The sequence below is a fragment of the Lepidochelys kempii genome, chromosome 1 (assembly GCF_965140285.1).
Source record: "Lepidochelys kempii isolate rLepKem1 chromosome 1, rLepKem1.hap1, whole genome shotgun sequence".
Classification (NCBI taxonomy): domain Eukaryota; kingdom Metazoa; phylum Chordata; order Testudines; family Cheloniidae; genus Lepidochelys; species Lepidochelys kempii.
This window is the reverse complement of record NC_136380.1, coordinates 169,629,020-169,640,545: the sequence shown is the minus strand read 5'-3', so window position 1 is coordinate 169,640,545 and position 11,526 is coordinate 169,629,020.

Here is an 11,526-nt window from a genome sequence, read left to right as displayed (position 1 = left end):
TTGAAAATGTCTTCAGTCATACAACTAGAACAGTTTGCGAATATCAATCTCCATGCATTAATTTATGCAACAATCATTAAACAGTTCATGAAAATGCACATCCTGTACACAAATTCATTAAAAACCCATGAAAATACCACCTGCACATACACTACAAGATTCATACATGCACCAACTCAGAATCCCCACATGAAGCATGATAAAAGCTTTGCATCATTGCACACACAATGTGCGTGCTGTAATCCTAATTAAGACTACGATTTAGTCACAGAGGTTACAGAACTCACAAAATTTGTGACTTCCAAAGACCTCCGGGACTTAATCCCCTAGTGGCTGGGAGCTGCAGGGTTCCACAGCCTCCTGCAGTGACAGGGAGCTGTGAAGTATTCCCACTGCCTGAGGCAGCAGTGTCCTCAAGCTCCTAGCTGCCGGCAGCAAGGGGTATGCCCCATGCAGTCCTGGTAGTGGCAGGGGAGTTACCTAGCAGCTCCCCATGCTGCTGCAATGGGCAGGGGACCCCAGCGGCTCTGCCCTGAGTAGTTGTAACGTTTCTTAAAGAAATTTTATCTGGCTGATCAAAACATTCAGCAAGTCTACCAGCCTTCTCCTCCCATCTATCTGAAACGCTCTCCCCTTTGATTTCACCAGTATTGTGCAAAACACTGCAAACAGCTATAAGAGGCAAATACTTTTAGTCAGTCTCCAGCCTCGACACCAGATTCCTTCTTCTGCCTTTCAGTCTCCCAAATGCATATTCCCCTGTCATTCTAGAACTAGTCAAGGTATAATCGAACAGTTCCTTTCTCTCATCCTATTATCGAGGAAAAGGCTTCATAAGCCATGGATGCAGATAGTAAGCAGGGTCCCCCAGAATGGCAGCATGGATGGCAACACCATCAGTGTCCATAGAAAGCATGGGAGCCAAAGTTCTATTTCACATTGCAGAAAACAGTCTAGAGTTTCTAAAGATCCAAGACATCCTGGACATTTCCAGATCATCTCATGTTAACACTGATTGACAGTGAGCAGCCAGGCCTTGCAGCACCATGGAGACCCTTTCTGTGGATGAACTCTGAGGTCTGGTATTGGGGGCAAAGAATAGGCACACAGGCCCTTTCAATGACTTATGAGGAGAGGCTGAGGGAACTGGGGATGTTTAGTCTTCAGAAGAGAAGAATGAGGGGGAATTTGATAGCTGCTTTCAACTACCTGAAAGGGGGTTCCAAAGAGGATGGCTCTAGACTGTTCTCAGTGGTAGCAGATGACAGAACCAGGAGTAATGGTCTCAAGTTGCAGTGGGGGAGATTTAGGTTGGATATTAGGAAAAACTTTTTCACTATGAGGGTGGTGAAACACTGGAATGTGTTACCTAGGGAGGTGGTGGAATCTCCTTCCCTAGAAGTTTTTAAGGTCAGGCTTGACAAAGCCGTGGCTGGGATGATTTAGTCGGGGATCGGTCCTGCTTTGAGCAGGGGGTTGGACTAGATGACCTCCTGAGGTCCCTTCCAACCCTGATATTCTAATGGCCTCAATACAGCTGGGCAAAACCATTAATAACCTCTTGTCAATTGTCAGACCTTATGATCCAGAGGAGCAGTACCTTTTTGATAACGGCACACCTCCATGGCATCAGCCCTGATGGTTGCTCTACCAACACCAAACTGACTAGCTACTGACTTGAGGCAATTGGAGGTGGCGAACTTCCAGTTGGTGATGGCCACATGCCTCTCCTGCACCAACACATGCTGGTGTTCTGCAGCTGTAGTTCTGCCAAGAATTCTACACAGATTTCTAGGAAAGTTGCTTTTGACATCCTGAAGTTCTTCACCAGTGCTGATCATCCCTATCCTGTCCCACCAGTCAGTGCTAGTTGGCTGAGCTCAAAAGTGGTGCTCTAGGAGTGAAACCACTCTAGAAAGAGATCTTGGAGATGTGTCTGCTCAAGTTCAGCCCCACCCCCCCCTCAGGTGCTCTTATTACCCTGGTTCTGTTTAGATATGCTTCCAATGGCCTATTTGTATTGATTACAATGCTTGCCAATGTTTCCTCCATGCTGTCTGAGAGCACTTTGAAAATCGTGCTGGCTTGTAAAAGTCAGATGACTGATGGGATGGAAGAAACATCAAGGGGAGTTTTTAGTTTATCCCCAAGTCCCAGAATCCCATTGCCTTCTGGTAGGTATCTCACAATTTGCAACGCAATAAAGAAATGATCCATGTGATGTCTGACCAGAATGCTGAGTACTTGCTTTGGAACACTGCTGTGCTGCATGACCACAATAATGAGAGAAAAGAATAACCTAACGGTGGGATAACAATGTGGTATTTATGCACTGCTTGTGCCATGGTTGTTGTGGATCGCTTAGGGTATGCCTGCACTGTAACTAAAAACCTACAGCTGGCTCACGTCATCTGACACAGGCCAGCCATGGGCTATGTAGACATACATTACATGTGGATACCCAAAACACACAGCAAGTTTCAAGTGTACACCTGCCCTAATGCACACTACTTAAATTTAGGATACTGAGTAAGTCACTTGCAGTGAACCATTTGTATTCAATCCAGAGAATAAAATAATAAATAAACTGAATGCATTCTAAGAATTAAATCTCTGAATAAATTACATTTTACTTATGGATGCTCCATGTGCAAAAAGGGGAAAGAATCAAAATTCATGAAGCAAATGTTTCACTGGGCTTTGCTTTTAAATGTTATTTTGGCTTTGGTGTACCGCATTATGGGGGAAGTGTCCCTTCACATGGCTGAATATAGTGCCAAAGATCCAGTTGAGGCCAGTGTCACCTGTTTTGATTTCCCAGTAAGTGTCCACAGCTGAAGGAACCCTCACAGCTTTGGATTTTATGAGGATCTGCAAAACTTTTTTAAATGGCCCTCTAAAAGCTAAAGAGCATATGCTAGGTCCCAATAACAAAACAGCCCACTTTTCCTTGTTTTTTTAAATGGTTTTTGCCAAGAGAGGGAGGGCGTAGCCACTATCCTTAATTTTAAAAAACAAACATGAAAACTGTGGTTATGACCAAAAAAAAAAAAAAAAAGTAGAAATGGATTGTCATGGACCATAAGTCTCATAAGCTGGAAAAAAGTGAACAAAGTTGAAAAAAGTTTTGCAGGTGACTTGAGAAAATTACTCTACAGCGATCAAAATGCCTCTTATGTTTTTCAGTAACTGGGCTATAATAGATTTGTAGAACAGTCTGCTTCCTTCCTGCAGTAAGATATACTGGATGCCATTCCATGAAAACATTGTTATCTGTGGGAAGAAAAGAAAATTCACTATTTGCCATTTAGTTCTTGCTCTAACTTGAAAATATCCTTGATGTATCATTCCATTATCAAATAATGTCACTGATGCATTCCGGGACTTCACAAAGTTTCGGTACAAATTACCTTCCTTCCGAATCAATTAGGTTTCTGTTCTGGGATTAGGATAAATAATTTTAGAAAAAGAAAGAATAACCAACCTTTGCAAAAAGTACGGATTTCCTTTTTCAGTGAAATTTGTCTCCATGAGAACGAGTCCCCAGAACGATAACTATATTGCAAAAGTGTTTAGCCAATCAATAAACTGCTTCCTACTCTGTAATTACTTTTCATTAGAAATGAACATTTATTGAAATAGGATCTTCCCATGTACCCCGGGTGCCTTTATATTGAATGGAGATATCTAACAACCTGAACCAGCAACTGTGCCTGGAAAGGGCAAAATTTGCTTCCTCAGGATTCAACACTACCGCTCAGCATGAAAGAAACAAACTACACACACACAAACTCACCAAAATGAGAAGAGATAGTGAGACCACTGCTAAAGATGGTGTTTCCCAGACCATTGCTGTATCCCTGACCCTCACTGCTAAATGTTCTATTAAACGTCAGCTCTGTTTGGAATTTAAATTTCTCTCTATCCCTATTCCAATTTTTTTTTAAATTAATGGAAGGCTAAGTTAAATAACCTGGGTCAAATACACCTTGATGCAAAGCTAATCAGCTTCCTCACCTTCTCTTGTTACCTCTCACTCCTTAGCCTAGCCCTTCCTCTCCTTGCAGGGTGTAGCCACTTGCAGAGTGACAAAAATGGTAGGTACCCCAGTGAACAAAAAGCCTCTCTCTCCCCCCCACCCAGCTCACTGTACAACTAGTTCTGTGCTGCTCTGTATTCCAAGAGGTTTCTTCATCACCCCTGGTTTCAACTGCTGAACCATGCTTGTTCCTGCTATAATGTAGCCATCAAGAACCAGCAACAGAAAGAGGCAGAATATGGTAGCAAGATGATAGACGTTACTCGCAGGAAGAATGAGTTATGTTTGGGACAAACTTCTCTTCACCATTCCAAAGTGGGCCCCTATCATGCCACAGTGACCTCCCTTAAACTATGGAAGTTACTCAGTCCGCAGATAACACCTTCTGCGTATTAGTTAGTTTCCTAAGGGTTACACTTGAAGCTGTGACTAGCTAGTCAGGAGAAAAATGTCACCATAAATGTCATGAAAACCTCCCATATTATATTGAAATGCTAATGGAAACTATCAGTGAAAAGTTTCTGATCACCTCTAGCTGTGAGGCATAGGCTTCAAATATGACTGAAATTGCATCCATAGGCCCTGATCCTGCAATTGACTTCAGTGGAGCTACTCACATGGTTATGTCTTTCAGGATTGGTGACATAACTTGTAGGTAAATAATGCAGTATACAAATATTCACATGATTGGGCTGGAGGCTAAACACTTGCCCCCAAATAGTTCTATGTTCACCTTTATAACTGAAAGAACAAATGTCTAATTTTACTAAACAGCATTAGCAGTCAGATGTGTTGGGCTCTTTTGGTCTGGGTCAACTAATTCATATTACCTATTCACCATAGGTGATTGTCACGAGGTGCTCTACTCACCGCTAGATAGCACCTCTTCCTGGCCGCTCTGGGGATTAACTCTGTGAACCAATGCCCCTTCCTGAGTTTGCACCCCATCTCTCACTCCAGGAGCTGCTGCGGCTTCATGACTTAGCCCTCTGGCCAGGTCACCATGCAGTTTCCCTTTCTGGGGTATCAAAGTCCTTTCTTTGGAACAGGCTCAGGCAGTCTTCTCATTCACTGCCCAGCCAGTGCCACTTCCCCCAATGGCTTCTAGGAAAACCTGGGCCCACCCTCTACTCCACATTCCAGTTCAGAGACCCTCTAATCAACAGTCAAGATCTATCCCCTTCTGAACCTTGCTGCTACTTTTCCTGAGGCTTTCCTGTCTGGCTCCTTTCTCTCTCTCTGGGGTTGCCAGCCTCCCAGTTCCTCCTCCTAGGTAGTAGTTGTAGGCTACTTGCTTCTGTAGTCTCCAAACACACATCTCTTCATGAAGAGACCTACTGCAAACTACTTCCCTGCAGGTCCTCACTGCTCTCAGCTACAGGGCTTTATAAGAACCCCCTTCTGTTTCTCCACAGGTGAGTTTGCTCCTAATTAGCTCCCTCCACACATCTTATGTCTCCCTCATTTGCTGCTTAATTGGCTGATTGGGCCCACCTGGCCTAATTCAGCCCTTTCAGAACCAGTGTGGGGAGTACACCCCCAACAAACAGACAAAATCATATGTGCCAAATTTGAATGGGATTTGAAATTCTGTCCAGAAATGGGCTGGGGAGGAGGAAGGTTGTGGAGTTCTGCATGTTCGCCTGCAGCCAGCTTCCATATGGCTTAGTCGAGTGGTGTGCGGCCCATCAGGGTAATCTGGTTGCCGGACGCAGTTGACCATCCGCAGGTATGGCCCCCGCAGCTCCCAGTGGCTGTGGTTCTCTGTTCCCAGCCAATGGGAGCTGTGGAAAGTGACGACCAGCGTGTTCCAGGTTGCCCACCACTGGCTTAGTCTGTTCTACTGCATCATCATGAATTCTAACCCAGTCCTGGGTGCTGAAAGCTGCAACGTTTTCCTGAAGCAGAAACTCTAGATAGGTAGTCACACTGCAGGGAAGGATGTATTTTCCAGGGCCACTTGGGAAGCTGACTAGACTACTCCAGTCAGAGATGTGCTGTTCGATCACTTATATTTGACTACTTCGGCTGCTTACACTGCAGGTTTCCCACCAGTAGCTTGGAATAACATCTCCCTTTGCCCATAGGGCACCGCAAGTACAGTTATGTCCTCCAAAATATGGAAGGCCTGACATGACTGACGTGATAGAAAAAGTTTCTGTAGCACGTCCACTGCAATGTTTTAGAATATAGTAGTTCTGTAATTTTTAGAAAACAAAAGACAGCTTTGAATTTTAACTTACCATTGTCTCTGCACTTCTTTCACTGTGATTAACCAGGCTGTGTCCAGGGAGCTTCTGTGGTCTAAAGCATCTCTCTGACAATACACTGAAGTTCACTTTGGAAAAGTCACATTTTATATCTTTGAAATTCCACAAGGATTTTTTCTGTGCTCCTGCACTGAGCTATTTGAGACAATAACCCTCTGTGTCTTGTCTTGTTCCAGGCCTCTCAACCTTTACTAGCAGCAGTACCTCCACAGGTTGCCCAAACTTCAGCAGAAGCCTGGGCTGACATACTGTTTCAAGAGGAAGCATTTCCATGATGAACTTATGGTTGAAGTTCTGGAGAGGGCCAACAAGCAGGCCCAGTAACACAGAGAAAGGGTCTTACAGCTAGTGGAATGGCATGGTGAGAGGCAAGAGGAAAGGCAGAGGCTGGCTGCACAGCTTGTGGACAGGGTCTCACAACAGGAGCAGACACTTGCATTGTAGTTCCTGGAGCAGGAACGGTGACTAAGGGAGGAGGACAGAGCTGAGCAGAAATAACTGTTTGAGTACCTGACATCACTAATGGCCGCTAGGGTATTGGCTCCTGCTACATCACCCACACCAGGGCTCGAGTCCCCTGCATGGTACCTTGTGATGCAGTCCAGAAACAGCGTGGAAAACTCCACGGCTGGGTGCCCCATGGAATTGGGCCCCATGAGTGGCTGGACTGGACAACCTTGTCCCATGAATCCCTCAATATTGACCTCCTCCCCTGTGGCTGCCTTCACCCCACTTTTTTTTAAAAAAATATGGAGCTATACCTATCTCATAGAACTGGAAGGGACCTTGAAAGGTCGAGTCCAGTCCCCTGCCTTCACAGCAGGACCAAGTACCATCCCTGACAGATTTTTGCCCTAGATCCCTAAATGGCCCCCTCAAGAATTGAACTCACAACCCTGGGTTTAGCTCAATGCTCAAACCACAGCTCAAACCAAACCCTCCCCTCCCAGTGCCAAGTGCATGGCAAACAGGGAAAGAAGGGGAAAGGGTCAGGGGACATGCAATGGTAGGGGGTTTCTGTCTTGTACTTGGTTTCACTGTTTGCACTTGTTCTTGCACTTTTTTTGGAAGGTTCTGTTGTTCCTGGTCATGTCATTCACAGGTACATTACATGGTAATCAAGGCCCCGATCCTCCCCAAGCACGGAACCTCTCCCCCCCGAAATCAATGAGTCCCATCTCCACTGCTCACAAATACATTCATAGAAGTACTATTCCCCCTCCTCCATTGGCCATGAAAGTCCATAATGTGAAAGCACAGAGCCTCCCTGACTTCTGTTGCCTGGGTGCATCCAGCTCCCGCAGTGCTAGCTGCACGTTCTGGCTGAGGGGACCGATTCAGCAGCCCCTCGCTGTCATAGGTCCATTCATAGGGAAATAGCTCGCCTCTGGCTTCACAAAGGTTGTGAAGAGCACAGCAAGCCCCAGTAACGTGAGCAGCATTGATGACACTGGAATCCAAACAGGTCGATAGACATCTGCAACAGGATTTCAAACTGCCAAAAGCACATTCAACAACCATTCTGTACCTTTTGCTAGGGCCTCTGAAATCAGGGTAAGGTTTCATAAGACACGGCAAAAGGGGGTATGCAGTGTCTCTCAGAATAACGGTGGGGACAGTAACTCTCTTTATGACAGTGTCGGGGGGGGGGAGGAGGGAAGGGAAAATAATGTCCCAGCCTGTCCATGAATACAGATTCCTGACTGGCAAAAACCACAGGTATCATGAACTTTCCCAGTGCAATCCACACCAACATACATAAATTGCCCTCTGTGGTCCATGAGGGACTGCATAACAATGTACCCTTTGGGTTTATGTACTCATGTACTCTTTGAGGAGGGCAAACTATGGGCATGAGTCCCATCAATGGCCCCAGCACAGGTTGGAAACCCCATTGTCTCAAAGCCAGTAATTTCTTTAGGAATAGCTAGTATGCTGCCACCTTGGGGTAAACCACACATCTGGTAGGCTCAGAAACATATGCCACCACTTTACCCAAAGTCAACTTTGCAATGCCAGTTGGTTGGCAGCAAGCCTGTAGCAGTCCTGGGTGGCCAGCTTCCAGACAGTTATAGCAACCTGCTTCTGGACTGGCAAAGGCTGCCCTCATGTGGGTCGGGACAAGCCTCTCACAAAGTTCCAGAAATGTAGCTTTCTTCATGCGAAAGTTCTGGACCCACTGCTGGTGATCCTAGGCCTGCATGACAATGTGATGCAGAAAGCACCAGTCTATGCAGGGGTCATCAGCGGCTCTACCGCGAGTCATGAGCAGCATCAGTCAGTTTGACTCTGCCATGCTGGGGTACTCCTCCTCCTCCATCACAAGCTCTGCCATTTGGTGGGTCAGAAAACACTGCCAAAATGTCCATCAGGGCCACACGGAAGCTGTGCCTGTCTCCTGGCACAGCAGTGGAAGCACAAGCAAGAGAAGGTCTTCAAAAGGCACTTCGTCCATGGTGCTGGCTCCAGTAGCTGGGAGCACACAGGCTAAAAAAACTGCTCGTCAGGCTGTGCTGGTGGGCTGTTTCAACTTCCTGTAACATGCAGCGTGGACAGTCAAGTTTACCCACAGTGCACCAACTAGAGCAGCAACATTTTGGAAGGGTGCTAGGGAGGCTGGGATATGGTTAGTCTGACTCAGGTCTGCATGCTGCAGTGCAGATGCCAGAGCCCAAGGTTCAAACCCACGTTAGAAAATTCTCAATGTGAGGTTAACAATCAGTGTTGAGGCTCAGTCCCTGGGTTCTCTAACCCAGGGTCAGCTACTTGAGTTTTACTAATCCTGGTCTTACATTGCAGTGTAGACATACTCTTCATCGTTTCTCAGCCCCTCTAGCTCCTGCCTCCCCTCAGAGACATTTTAGGCCATGTCTACACTAGAGAGCTTACAGTGTCACAGCTGTACCAATGCAGCTGTGCCACTGTAAGATCTCCTGTGTAGCCACTCTTTGCTGACAGGAAACAGCTCTCCCATTGACATAATTAAACTACCTCCAATGTGTAGCACACTCCTCAGGGCATTCTGCACCAAAAAATTAAAAATTCTGCACCTAAAAATTCTGCACTAAAAAAAAAAATTCTGCGCACAATATTTAAAAATTCTGCAAAATTCTGCAAATTTTATTTGTCAGATAAATGTGGAGGCTCTAGCATGGCATTGGGGAGCACAGGCCAGTGGTTGCACAGAGGTGGGAGATCACTCTGCAGCCTCCCCACCACCCACCCCCAGGACACGTACTCAACAGTGAGGCCGCACCCAACCCTGACACAGTGCAAGGACCGGGCCTGTTCCAGAAACACCCCAGGGCCTTGCTCCTCTGTGCCTGGTGCACCAGGTGTGTGCAGACAGGCTCAGTCCACCAGGATCCAAGCATGGAGGGGCTTAGTGTGTGGGGATCCAGGTGTGGGTTGAGAATGTTTTGTGTAGGGCAATCTGGGTGCGGGTGGTTCATTGGGGGATCTGGGTGAGGAGGTGGGCAGATCTGGATGCACAGAGATTTGTTGGTGTGGGGGTTCTGAGTACAAGGGTATTGGGACTCTTCAGGGGCTCCAGTGAAGGTGGTTGGAGCTCAATGGGGGTGGAGGGTCTGGGGGGGGGGTTCAGTGCAGGGTCCAGATGCTGGGGGAGTGGGGCTCAGTGGGGTGGGGATCCAGGTGCAGCTGGTGGGGCTCAGCAGGGCAGGTTCTGGGTGCGGGAGGTGGGGGGAGAGATCTGAGGCTCGGCAGGAGAGTCTGGGTATGAGGGGGTCTGGATGCAGGGGATAGATGGGAGAGCAGCTCCCTGTACAGTGATCCCTCCCCCTGCACCTAAGGAGCAATGGGTGCAGGAAATGGGGGTGGGGAAAGTTTGCAGAGCTTCCTGCAGCCTGGGGAGAAATCTGGGGGTGGGTCTGACCCAGCCCTGGATGCTGTGCTTACCCTGGCGAGCTGCATGCCAAACGTTGCTGATCCCTTGGGTAAGGGGTGCTTGGGCAGCTGTGGGGAGCCTGGGTCCCTTCACCTGCCCTGGATAGGAGTCCTGGGGTGGGGACACAGGTAGGGGACTACACAGGTAGGGTCCTCAGGGGGTCCTCAGGGGGGAAGGGGCAGGGGGGGATGGGGCCTTGGGGGGTGGGGTGGGGGACCCTCACCCAAGCACTTTTGGGAAGGCTCTGCCACCCCTTCTCAGCTGCAGGACATGAATGGACCTGTATGACTGTGGACTCCAGCTAGACATGTAGCTCCAAAAGATCTGCAACATGGTTTGATCTATAGTATGTTTTACTGTATATTTTAAAGACATATTAATTCAGTCCAAACAGACTTTAAAAAGATTTATCAATTTTAAAATATATGCATTACACGCATACCCCTATTTTGGTTTTCCCTGTTAAAAGGACATACAATCATGATGTTTTCAGATATTGAACATAATGCAGTCTTTATCTCAAAACAAGGTAAACATTATGACAAGAGCATGCAAAAGCCTATTTTGGTGGTATTTTAGAGAACACTGATTTAAATAGCACTCTGAAAATTTCAGTTATCTGCACTGATAGATTAAATTCTCTCAAGGAAAGATTCCAGTATGGCAAGTAAACTGGTACCGGGATCACCTCCTTGCCTCCTTTTGCATAAATTTAATACTCTGAGATTTAATCTTTTGAGATTATTTGCAGTAATTTCTACTTTTCAATGTAATATGACATTTCCTTTGATAAATACTCCCATTAAAGGGTTAGAATTTGCTCCCTAAACTTGCAACTCCAAATTTTCCTCAAGATGTAACAATACCTTCAATTCAGTATTTCCCCCTCCCCAAAGCTTGTTTTCACAGGGACTGTAGACATCTAGTTTAGTTGCAGGAACCTCAGTGGCTAGGAAAAAGGGAGAAACTATCAAGTGAAATATCTCAAGACCCCCAATTCAACAAAGCACTTGATTATACACTTAACTTTAAGCATGTGCTTAAGTGCCATTGAAGTAAATGGGACTTAAAGATATGTTCAAGTTCTTTGCTGAATATGGGCATCTGCTCAGGAGATTTAGATTACCCAGAACAGTCACTCATATCTGCATATCAGAGTGTTTCCATTCTGGTTTCAAAATTAGATATGATGAGGAAGCATTTTAGGAAACACATTTCTTCAATACACTGATATCAGCTTTATCTTTAGGGAGTAGCCATCCCTTATATGTTGGCTCTTAATGACAAGACTGGAAACTAAAACACATGGC